This window comes from Astyanax mexicanus, chromosome 3 (assembly GCF_023375975.1).
Source record: "Astyanax mexicanus isolate ESR-SI-001 chromosome 3, AstMex3_surface, whole genome shotgun sequence".
Taxonomy (NCBI): Eukaryota; Metazoa; Chordata; class Actinopteri; order Characiformes; family Acestrorhamphidae; genus Astyanax; species Astyanax mexicanus.
Genome location: NC_064410.1, coordinates 44,942,460 through 44,956,361, shown reverse-complemented (window position 1 = coordinate 44,956,361; position 13,902 = coordinate 44,942,460).

The following is a 13,902-nucleotide window of genomic DNA, read 5'->3' as shown; positions in this document are numbered from 1 at the left end:
CAACTGATTATGTGTTTTGAGCAAATGAATAGAGTTATAATGGAATAAAAAAACAAGGAATTTTGAAGGAGTTTTAGGAGTTTTTCCCAATGGATTTCTTGCAGATGCTATTTTTAGAAGTTCCGCCCTTTTTAACCATATATGGTTTATGCTGATGCATGAAGGCATTCCTAAGTATTTAAGGTGAGAACACAAGGTGCAATATTGGACGTAGGGTTCTAAGAATTAAACATCATCAAGAAACCATTTTAAAGAACTGAAATTCAAAGGCAAATCACCACCACTACAGAACCTACTAACTGACCATCTATCAAAGGAAAAGCTTTTACAATCAAAACCATACGATACTGCCGGAACTGCACTGCATACCTCTCTACAACAATGACTCCCAGCAACAGAATAAAGCCTCACAACAAGACCACATCCATCACTGACACACCCCTTACTCACAGCCATACCATGTTACCTGTTCTTCTAGTCTTCTCAACTCAGAGAACAAGAACAACTTCAGCAGACGTTACAACCATGTGCCAAACACATTGTTAAGGTACATACTTTAATGCAGTGGAAATGATTTCAAATCATTAACATGAATCTAAATACAAATAGCCCACATCTGTCATAACTGCTAAAGTCAAACCAAATTAAATATTATCATATCATTCAAACCTTTTATTACTTTTTGACAGACGTGCCTCCAAGGGAGAAAAATATATGATGACCCAGAGCCATAAAATATGTTAAGCAATGCCTTAAAGCAACCCCCTTGTCTTGTGATCCTATGACATCTCAACTTGATATTATTGACTGTGTGTGAAGGTCTCACAACTTTTGAAGTTGTAGAAATGATTAACAACGAAAGGTATAGCCTAACCATAAAAATCTCCTCTTAATCCATAGCTCTTCACCTTTACATCATGTCAAACATTACTGCTTTATATTATGCTATCACATGAAGAAATAGCTGTAAAAAGCTTTAAGTTTAACAACTTGGGTTAGTGGTGTATCCACAAAAAATGATTATATAAATTAACTAAATAAATACTGATATATTTTTTTATATTATTTATATCTATTGTCATGCAACAGACAAGTACATGTACTAGCTTACCGTTAGCTAGTAATATTAATTTAGTAATTTATTAAAATGTCACAGGCTATACTCTGAGCTATAATGTATTTAAATATATTATTAAGGTACATAACATACTGCCCACAAACTGTACTTTTACTGCTAAAATAAGTGTTACATTAAAGTGTAAATAGTAAAATCACACTGTTTACAAGTATCAAGTTACTAGCATTTTTATATACATTTATTGTACCCAAGTATTGCAAGTAGTATTATTTATTCTAAAATGTAGTTTTCAAGTTCTGAAAGAAAAAGGACAGTATTGTGATATACAGTTATAACAAAAAGCAAAGTAGAAAGTTTATAGAGTAAAAGGCAAAACAGGAGCAACATAGTCTTCTAATAAGATCAGCTAAATAAGTGGTAACCACCAGTTAAAGCAGTCCGCTATGGGAAATTCTGGCACCAAATGTTGCAATGTTTTTATTGGTGGGCTAAAGCAAATAGCCCATATAGATATACTGGGCAGGGTTAGTGCAAATATCCAGACTGTTTAGGGTGAGCTTTTTTCAACTATACAGCTCTGGAAAAAAAAATGGGACCACTTAAAATTTAGTTTTTTTTTATTTTACCAAATTGAAAACCTCTGGAATATAATCAAGAGGAAGATGGATGATCACAATCCATCAAACCAAACTGACCTGCTTGATTTTTTGCAGTTACATGCCAAGAACATGCCAAGATGCATAAAAACTGTGATCAAAAACCAGGGTTATTCCACCAAATATTGATTTCTGAACTCTTAAAACTTTATGAATATGAAATTGTTTTCTTTGCATTATTTTGAAATCTGAAAGCTCTGCATCTTTTTTGTTATTTCAGACATTTTTCATTTTCTGCAAATAAAAGCTCTAAATGACAATATTGTTATGTGGAATTTGGGAGAAATGTTGTCTGTAGTTTATAGGATAAAACAACAATTCTCATTTTATTCAAACATATACCTATAAATAGCAAAATCAAATAAACCGATTTACAAACTGAAGTGTTCTCAATCAAGCACTGTATATGTCCCTTGTATAGACACTACGTAAAATATTACACTTTCTTCCACAAACTGGGTATCCAGTGGAAAATTTGCTTAAAGACCAGATAAACCATCAAACTCAGACATATGGTTAACCAGCCCAACCAGCTTGACTTGGTTGCCCAGCTTGAACAGACCGTGCTGTTTTTTTTTTTTCTTTCTTCAGCATGGAGATTAGCTACTTGCTAACCTACTGTAAGTGTGATGTGGTATACAGTGACTTGAGGTACCAGATGAAAATATTTCAGTTTTTAGTAGAATAAACATTCAATTTGATATAATACTAACCTAACCCTTTACAAAAATCCAGACATTCACACACTTTATAACACCAAAGTCCTTACATATATAACACCTCTGATATGTGCACAGGTATCTGAATATGGTTCTGGAAATCTTACGCCCATCTAGTTCAGAAAGGAACTTAGTGAATACATAAATTTGTGTTGGACAACCAGGTGTGTTCGGCATCAAGGAAAATGCCAGAATATGCAGAGTAGAGTTGGAAAGCACCAGTTAAGTTTAACAAAATAGTGTGTGGTGTGGGTCAGTCTCAATATAACATGTATTTTGTTTCTGCTGCATGGTGGTTTAAATGTTATACTAATCTGTGAAATGTTTTACTCTGAATTAACACATACAACATTCAAACTGTTTTTAAGAATTTTAAGAATTCAGACATTTCAATAATTATTTACACATTTCACAAGAATTCTGTTTCCATCCTGTGATCTTGGGATAGCTCCGCCCCTTTTAGAAAGTAACCTTTGATATCAGTTACACCACAACCTATATTTGGTGGAATAAGCCTGCTTTTTAATCACAGTTTTCATGCATATTGGAATGTTCTCCTCCACCAGTCTTACATACTGCTTTTGGATAACTTTATTCCACTCCTGGTGCAAACATTCAAGCAGTTCAGCTTGGTTTGATGGCTTGTGATCATCCATCTTCCTCTTGATTATATTCCAGAGGTTTTTAATTTGGTGAAATCAAAGAAACTCGTCATTTTTAAGTGGTCTCTTATTTATATCCAGAACTGTAGGAGCAACGTAGTGTGACCCCATTTGTGCACACAAAATCACAGTATTGCACACATCACAGTTCTCACAGTTAGGTGTGAACTGCACACCACTGAAGATTTCAGACTGCCACGTCTTTCAGTTCTTACATAACACTGTGAAAGAACTTCAGATGAACTTGTACGTTTCTCGTGAGACTTATCTGAAGCTGAAAATCATTCCCGCTTTAATCAGAGGCTCCACCACAGACATATCAGCGGATATCATCTCAGCAGCGCTCATGTTGGCATAGATTGTGTTGATGACACGACACAGCCAGATCCAGAATGCCAAAGATCAAACAGGTGGGGCAAGACGTGCCAGTGCATGCATAATACACACTAGCATTATGTCTTACAAAACACGATTTAGGCAAACTTTTTCATTTATAGCACAGCATGTACAAGCTTTTGTGCAAGAGGATATAAGAGTTTCAGACTGTAGAAATCAGGCAGGCAGTTTAGACTCCTGCTGTGAATTTCCTGATGTTATTTACACTTTCAGGTAATCATAATCTGGTGAATGTTTAACATTCTTTCAGAGTTTCCTGCTCAGGTCTTCATGTATTGCTTGCAAAACCAGTGCACCCTTTAACTTCTTAACCACATTAATCATTTAAAATTACGCTGCCTTTAAACAGCGTATGAAAAGTTATTTTGCAAAAACAAACATCTAATGTGAAATCTAAATTTAAACATACTTTAATCTGTTATTTGCAAATTAACACTTCATATGATCCTTATTATTTACAAAAAAGTTAACAACAATAAAAGCTAAATGTATATGTTGAACATACACTTAAAATATGTGAGAGAAAGGGTAGGAAAAGTAAAAAATATATTTTTACCTTTTTTTCTTGCATATTGTCAGTGTAAAATTTCAATGATAAAGAATAAATTACAACCCTTTTGGCAGCTTTATTTACATATCCTTCCTGAAGGTACGGGTTTGCTATATCGTATTGTACTTTATAATAATCAGCAAGATGTTTTTAATAGCGTTATCGCAAAAATACCTGAAATATTTTAATGCTATTTTAGGGTCATATGGGCTATTAGGATACAACTTTTTGCTGGTTGTAGCAAAAGGAAAATGTACAATGTTCTCATGCAATATCTACTAAAGACAGATTATATCTGTCTAATATCATTTATTTTCATTTTAAATCCTGGACATATGGAGTGCATTATTAGAATCATGACATATAGGATTGTTGACTTTTGTTACAAACTGGTAAAAAACCATTAATTAATTTTTATTGCCCAAAATATTGTTATCTCAAAAATACCCTAAAATACAGTGATATTATTTCATGAAGATGTAGCCCATGCCTACCCAAAGGTCTTATAATTTTGAATGGCAAGGTAAAATGGCTTAAATAGGGCGCACTTTGCAAACTGCAAGAAAAAAAAATCCCCTGAGGTGCAGAGCACAGCAGTGCGCATTACCACAAGCCTCATTTATCATGAGAAGTCAACTTGCATCCTGTATATAGGTCAATGCAACTCTGTTCTAATATATATGTATACACAGTCTAGTCAGAATATTGTTTCTACACTCATTGTCCATTCATTCAAGTCAGCATAAAGGAGCACTTTGCATTTCTATAATTACTGACTGTCGTTCTTGTATTTCTCGACATACATTACCACCATGTTCTTGAATGGTCAGGACCCCAAAGGACTACCACAGAGCAGCTAATTTACACTTCGAACCTACACCGAAGCCTATGCATACCCTACAGTGTAGCCTTCTGCTCAACCTGATGCGCACCTTCCTAGAAATTGAACTATGCATTGTGCGATGCAGATAGCAGTGGCTGTGATTGGTTCAATAAGCCTTGTTTTACCGTCTACACATTACCAACTTTGTACACAAAAACACAAAAGTATAAACACAGGCAGTGGTGTATGGCTGGTACAGATTAATCGGATTAATAGGCTGTAGCTGGAGTTTTTAAACACTGTCTCCACTCACTGTTCACTCTATTAGACACTCCTACCTAGCTGCTCCACTTTGTTGCTGTATAGTTTATGTTAGTCATTCTATAGTCCAGAGGTCGGCAATTAAGTTTGGCCGTAGACTAGATATTTTTCAAGCCATTACGAGGCGGGCCACAAAAAATAAATAATCTGTTTTAGAAAATTAAGACAGCCAGCGCTGAGTGGTCCAGCGGTCTAAGGCGCTGCCACTATGAGCAGGAGGTCGCAAGTTCGAACCCCAGCTCATGCAGCTTTGCCATCAAGCTGCTGGCGTCAGAGGGAGCAAAATTGGCCCTGCTCCCTCTGGGTGGGTAGATGGCGCTCTCTCCCCACATCACTCCTAGGGTAATGTCTGCAGCACAGGGCGTCTGTGAGCTGATATTTAGCTGATGTACCAGAGCCGAGCCGCTGTGCTTTCCTCCAAGCGCGCTGGCTGCTCGGCAAAGCTGCATCAGCAGCAGCTCGAAAAGAAGTGGTGGCTGGCTTCACATGTATTGGAGGAAGCATGTGCTAGTCTTCACCCTCCTGGTGTGTTGGGGCATCACTAGTGATAGGGGGAGTCCTAATGAGTGGGTTGGGTAATTGGCCGTGTAAATTGGGGAGAAAAATGGGAAAAATTAGAAATAAAAGTAGAAATAAAAATCGAGCGCACCAGAAAAGCATTTTATTTTTTTTACTATCGCTCATTATAGTTTAAACAACCTCATGGGCCAGATGTTTCATGCTTGCGGGCCACATTTGGCCCACGGGCCACCTATTGCTGACCCCTGCTCTAGTCCTTTATTGATGGTCAGAGGATGCTGCTCAAAGGATGCAGCCCACAGGACAATGCTGTTTGTTTGTTTTTTTGGTTAGTGGACTATTTTTAGTCTAACAGTGAAACTGAGGTGTTTAAAAACTCCAGCAGCACTGCTGTGGATGATGTACTTGTACCAACACAAAACACCCATTTTTAACACACCTTCACCATGTCAGCGTCACTACAGTGCTGAGAATGACCCACCTCCCAAATAATAGCTGCTCTTTGGTGGTCCTTTGGGATCCTGACCTTTGAAGGAAAGGGTGAAAGAAAGATAATGAAGTATGCAAAGAAACAGAAGTACTCCAGTCTGTAATTATAGAAAGTGCTCCTGTAGAGTTATATACTGTATACATATTTTTACATTAGCTTGCATTTTCAGTTTTGTACACTTCTCAGGTAATATGCATATATTTACATTTAGGATATACAACATTTCTGCATGACAATGACAATATACTAGTTTACTGTCACAAACACTGCTGAGCAGAACCTAACAAGTAGCATGATAGGAGCTGCTATATGCCAGCAGCAGTAGTTACACAACCAGGAAAAACTGAACATCCTGGAAAACTAGGTTGTTTTTCCAAATGCATTAATTTGGTTTCAGTCACTGCACATGATCATGCAATCAAACCTTTCTGAATCTAGTATAACATCAGCCAGATGTGAGACTGCCCCTTTCTTCACAGCTACAGAGTCCTGAATACTACAGAAGGTATTAGGTGCATAGTGTGAGACACATCACACCACTACTACTGACAGGTGACACACACACAGTCTGTGGTCACTGTGACAGTGTTGTGGGATGGGCAGATCTAGCGTGGCAGAGCTGCTGTGTGTCTGACCTGCAGCCACATAGACAGATCGGCTGCACTTTGAGCCCATCAGCTGAGATTTGTGTGTGTGTGTGTTTGTTTATTCTGTCATACTTCCAGGTTTCTGTGTGCAGCCCTATTGTTAAAATGGTTTTAATATGAAGACTAATGTAATTATAATGAACGCATATTAATGTAATTAAATCATTGATTTCCTGGTGTTTTTTTGTCGTTGAGTTTGTTCTCAGTCAGACTCAACTTGACTAAACAGAGAGATTAACACTCTTATACTACAGCATGTAAAAAAATTGAATATCACTGAAAAGTTACTTTATTTCAATAATTCAGTTCGAAATGTAGTGATCTATTTTAAGCTCTTTTTTTGATGATAATGGCTAACAGACCATAAAAACCCAAAGGTCAGTCAATTTGAATATTATATGAGATCAACTGGCAATTTGGCAGTGTGGGCAGTGTACCAAGTCCTGCTGGAAAATGATGCTGCACTGGCTTTGAACTAAATATAACACAGTGGATCAACACCAGCAGATGACATGATTCTCCAAACCAGCACTTATTGTAGAAATTTTACACTAGACCTCAAGCAGCTTGGACTGTGTGTCTCTCCACTCTTCCTCCAGGCTCTGGTTCCTTGATTTCCAATTGAAATGCTAAATATACTGATAATCAGTGATGGTTTGGAGAGACATGTCATCTGCTGATGTTGATCCACTGTGTTATATCAAGTCCAAAATCAGTACAGTGTTTTTTCTAGAAAATCTTCTGACAAAGGAATGTTTTGCTGATTCAACTTTATTAATTCATAACTTTTTGTTGCTCAGACTTTTGTTAAAGCATTTTGCACATATAAATAGTTATTCAAACTTTTGTAAATTGTATTTTTAACTGTGTAGAAAAACAGCCCGGTCGGATTAATCTTGATATCTGCTTAGGAACACAGATGGGCATGGCTCACTTCTAATAGTTCTGAGATATATCTCTTTCTACACTTCTCCACATTTACAAAGTTCTTTCTAAAGGACTCGGAGAGCTCTTTGGATCTTTCTACAGTGATCCCAATCACTTTGGATAGGCTCCTCCAAAACTTTTGCTAATAGTGTTCTGATCATCTGTACTGATGTGAAAGATCCATGAACAGATAACACTTTATTGTCTGTAGATATATACTGACATTATACTCATATTTACAAGATCTTTTCCTGTACCTTACTGCAGATATAATTCACATGGTCAATCCAGGCCAGTGCACTGTCCACACAATTCATCATATATATATATGAATAATACTGTTTGTTTGATCATTTTATTGAAAATTTAAATCTTAGAAATAGCACTGACCCATTCTGGTGAATAGTGACACATGGATGTATGGGTCATTCTCCTGCTCCTCCCTCAACAATGTCCACAGAGCAATATCATCTACAAAAGAACTGATGATGTGGTGCATTAGATTCTAATTTTAGACATTTTAAGCAATGACAAATGTGGGGGTGTCCTAACCTGTTCCTTAGAAGAAATCTGAACTTCTGTTAATTCAATGTTATTATTTATTTTAGTTATATTGCCTTCATCTCTCTTGACATTTTTTCAAAAGACAGATAAATTACCAAATGTTTAAATATATATGATTGTAGAACCAAAACAAGTTTCACCGTTATCATAAGTCAAAGAACCAAATAAAATCTTGCTAAAATAGTTTGTATGCTGAGCTCCAGCAGTGTGTTTGTTGTTGTGGTAATACTGAATGGGTCTTTAAAGCCCCTCAACAATTCAATGTTAAAGAGGGTAATTGTTTTTCATGTGGCCCCTGCTGAACATGGCACACATACTGTACGTACACACACACACACACACACACACACACACACACACACACACACACGCGCCTCGTGAGTTTCCATCACACCCGAGGTGCCTCTGCTGTTCTGGCTGCTCTGACGCAGACACACTCCTCCAGTGCTATGCTACTCCCCCTGCTCCACCCCCGCTGTGTGTTGGCCAACAAATGCATGTGAGTTAAGTTCAAGGGAAAAGGAAAAAAAAGTGTGTGACATAAAAAAGACCCCAGTATCCAATAAGAAAGAGCAGCCACACAGACCCTTTGGACATTTGTTTAACTAGAAATTAGTGAGAAAAACAATATTATTCTAATTACATAAATACAGCTGCAACCCCGCATTGTGAATCAGGTTAATTGGAAAAAATGTTAAAAGAAAACATAAAACACAACAATACAATACAACTAATATAACAAGTGGTTTCTCTAAATTAAAAACATATACACTTTTTAATGCCAACTGCAGTCTTATAGTGTTCAACAACTAAATTGAATTTCCCACAATTGAGCCCACATATGCAAATCAAGGGCTTCCCAAAATGCATCATCTGGGATAAAATACTGAATGGACTGACTAGGGTTTTGTAAGTGAAATATGGGATTGTATCTTATACAACTTAACTCAGTCAAGTCATAATTTACCTTTGCCTTAATTAGTTTTAAAGACCTAACATGTTACGTTTATTTAAGTTAACTCGGTCTAGTTCACACAAAATATATTTTTAATTTACTTAACTCATTATTTTAAGTACTGTGCATTTAAAAAAAAATAGTTTTGACAACTTTTTTCAACTGTAAGAATATTGTATTAAGATCACTTAATAAAGCTAATTTTCTTAAATTATTTAGCAAGTAATAAAAAAGCAATATTTATTATATATTGTTCTAATATGTTTTTTTTATTCTACCAACACTGACAGCATAATCCTGTGGCAGAAGTAGGCCAATACACACCTCAGCAACACTAGACTAAAGGTAACTTGCTCTTATAGCCTATAACTGGCAGCTACCCAATGTATAACATACGAATACACAACCAAGAGAGGGTAGCTTCAGAGGAAAAGACAACACACTGATGGTAAGTATGCAAATATATGGTGCCAGAAGCCAATATAAGCCAAAATATGTTTGTTTTACAAACCAACATGATGAACGAGCCACAGAGTATAAACAGTTAAAAACCCTTTTTTGTTGCATCAACAATCATTTTAACATTTTTAGGTTTAAGTTTTTGAACTGTAAACCAGTACATTCACTCATCATTGCCTTGCACAAACAATAAAAAGGATAGAACAGGCACTGAATGTTCCTAAAGATGCAGTTGGAAGAACAGTTCACAAGTTCAGCATTAGGAACACTGTCTACACTAGCTTGACAATGCAGAAAAGGGTGCTATCTCTGGCTGAGGGAGGAAGCAGGTGGTCTTAAACCTCCAACTGACTGCAAAATACCAAAACAAAAATATGGAACTAAGCAGACACTGATGCTTTAATTTGAACAGTGAGGTGCATACTAAATGTTGAAGGCCCAAATGCCTTGCCTGTACACATCTACTGACTCAAAAGCAAAAAATATCTGACTATAATATACTCAAAACCACATAAAGAAGCATGTGACATTGTAGGATTCTGTTCTGTGAATTTATAAAACAAAAATGCATCTTTCCGGGCCTCTGGACCAGTGGTATGTCTGGTGGATGAAGTAAAATGCTGTATATTTTGAAAAAACACTGCCTACAGTGTATGGCAGCATGGTGATAGCTTGGAGAGGCTCTGGGGCTGCTTTGTTCCCTCTGGCACTGAACCTGCTGCTTGCAAGGACATGATGTATTCAATCAAATATTAGGAAAACATCATGTCAACATCATGAAGCTTGGGATTCGTCCAATCGAACAATGATCCTAAGCTCAAAGTCCACCACATGCTTGTTTTCAGAAGAAGTCCTGGAAGAGTCTGGAGTGGCGGTCGCTCTTACCTGATTATAGAAAATCAGAATTTTGAAAAAAAGGCAATTGCAACACAAAAACCCAAGAATATTAGAGAACTGGAGTAGGCGAAGCTTTTCTGAGTAAGCTGAAACGTGGGTGTCTTTGAACTTGATTGATCTATTGCAACAGCAAAACGTTTAGAAAATATGAGACCAATCTCTTCTACAACAAAAAAGGTTTGGGACTTGGGAATATGGGCCCTTTCAGAAAGCCCTTGGACGCTAAATATGAAAGTTCTCTATAAGGTCAGATCCCTTTGTGTACACAGCAGAAAAGCTAAGGATGACATCTAATTACACAGGAATTATGATGGCTATGCAATAATGGTTCATGGCTTATTACACACAGACAACTCCTATTTTAGGTGGGTGTTGCCTGAATGAGCACTCATCAAATATGAGGACAGCAAACTGTTTGGAACTTGTTCTTTCAATCCAGACCAAAAGATAAAGGTTAAGCGAACCTCACAGTACACAGACACATGTAGGTCACAGTATTGCTATCACCTGGCACAAAACACATATTTTTTTCCAACAGTGCATTGGCTTTTTGGCCTGCCATGCTGGAGCTACCTCATAAGTTACTACAGGACACTGACTACTGAGAAAATATATCTGCACTTTTAAACATCTAATGATGTTCAGCCCCGTGCTGGATTTATGTAATGTCATTACAAAAGTTCATACTGCCAGGCTGGCATTATTTCATCACCATCAACTGTAACTTTACTGGAGTTGCACATTGATATGGTCATTTGGAGGTACTTCAACACTCTGCAGTCGACTATTCTAAAGCAAGGCTCACTAAAAATAGCACAGAAACTTTACTTGATTTAACACCTTATTAAACTAGACAAAGTAACTTCCAAACAAACGACCCATGTCTCTGAAGCAGACCATCAGACAATATGACCAAACATTACCGTTATCAGAGTTTACAGACACTATTGCACAGCAGCCTTATCTTATCAACTATTGACATACATTGACCGGCATGGTCTAGGCGAACTTGACTGTGTAAACACAGAAATGTGAGGTGTGTTTTTTCTTTTTAAACCGTTTTTCTCCTTAATTCTGCATGTGAGTAAATAGTGCAGCCTCCACACAGACGCCAAGGCCTTGGCTAACACACTGAAGTCTATTCAAAGCTCTAGAAGGGATATGTATATATTTAAAAGGGGAGCACATGTGATCATAGCTGTGGCTTAAAGAAAACAGGGATTTACCCAGGATTTCTGTAAGTACAGAAATACCAGGCAAAAATACAGTTGGAAGCTGAATCTACTGCTAATGGTATTTTACAAGTAGGCTACATAGAGCACATACAGTGGACATACGTAAACAGTGCAGTGTGAGCAGAGGAGGGAACACCATGGTAGATTAATATGCTACTTAAAAAAACAGTGACTTAAAAAGAACGGTAGAATTCCCTTAAATCAAACTAGTAAAGTGTAAAAATATCTGTTAAGAATAAAAACTGGCAGTGGTTGTGGATGCCTTTATTTTACTGTAAAATATTACAGTCACAATTGACAGGCCCTAAAATATACACAAAACAAGAATAATAGTACAGAGGCTTTGAGCCCCTCTGACTGGGTTTTGCACACAGCTGCATTAAAAACGTAGCCACAAGGTTCCCCATAGTGCCAAAGTTGTCTTGAATGGCCACCATACTTGTTTCGGGCCTTATAATTAGATTATGTTTTTTTGACAATCATAATATTTTTATATTATTTTGTAAAATTAACACTGCAAAAAAAGAGAACACATTGGCTGGTATATTTAACAGTGACCCACTGTATTTCTCACAAAATTATAGTGTTGGCAGTGATTACAGAAAATTACAAAATATTTGTAATGTTACAAAAAACACAGTGTAGGAGTATTTAACAATGAAATTATGTATTTATTTCCATATAAAAATTGCACAATATGTGTTTTGCCTGATAATTGTATTTGCACTGTTACAGAAACTGTATTCAGCATTATTAGAGTGTAAACTCTTGCAGTAATAGTTGCACAGCATTTTTTCACCACATAATCTATTATTATTATTATTATTATTATTATTATTATTATTATTGTTATTATATTTTTTACAGTTGAACAGCTAAAAAGTATTCACACCACAACAAAGTAAATAAAGGTTTAATTAGTACTTTTTATACATTTTTTTAAGTTCAACTGCAAAACGGTGTGTGGGTTATTTCAAAGTGACTGTGTCCCGATTGCATACTACACACTAGATTTTAAACATTCATGCAGTCCTTACATTAAGTTGTTGAAATAATCAAAATCAGTCAAGGTGGTTGGCTTCACATCTGAGACATTCTTTTGTTTTATAATAGTTGGCCTAAAATTTATTCACAGCTTGCAAAAACAGCAAGTTTGCTTCTAGTCTTGGATCATCTTGTATAAATGTGCAGCTTGTTTTATCCGCAATGTTTTGGTAAGTGAAATGTGGAGACATTTTCAAAAGCTTTAGTTGTGTCTATTTAAGATACTTCAAATATTGCCATTTTATGACATGGTTGCCATAGTTGGCTAAAAATGTTTGCAGGTTTCTGATAATCATATAGGGCGTTTTGATCAGTCTCTCACAACCGGCATATGAACAATATTCTTAAAGAGTTTTCTTGGTTTTCAGATCTCCTTTTGACCTCAACAGTTCCTGTGAACTGCTATTTCTAAATAACAGTCCTCACTGTAGAAACTGCAAACTGAAAACACTTAGCTTTCCCCTGCTCTGTGGTCATCATGTACTTCCATTTTCAGATCTTTGTTTGAGGAGCCAAAGATTGTTAGCACATAGTTTTAGAGTCAGAGGATGTATAAAGCTAGGAAATTAATTTGGTTCAGCTGTTTCTAATTAAAACAGCTGACATGCCTTAGGCCTGACATGCTAATGAAAGCCTGAGACCGTATCAAAAATATCTGAGCCTTTTCAACGTAGGTCACGCAGAAGATTTAATTTTTATTTATAACAATTTCATTTTTATTAGAATGTGCCAAAATGTTTTATGTTTGATCAGCTACACAGACTGTGTTTACTGATTACTCAACTTATAAAAGACGGACAATATGTGTCATTTGGCCAAGAGTGTGACTAAACAAACTAAATTGAAAAACTCCCCAAGATAAAGTGTTTTTTTGTTTTCTACCACGCAGAAAAGTCCACACTTGGGGGTATTTTTCAAAAAGCAGCAGGAACATCCCTCAGTTGTTCTTCTCTTATTAGA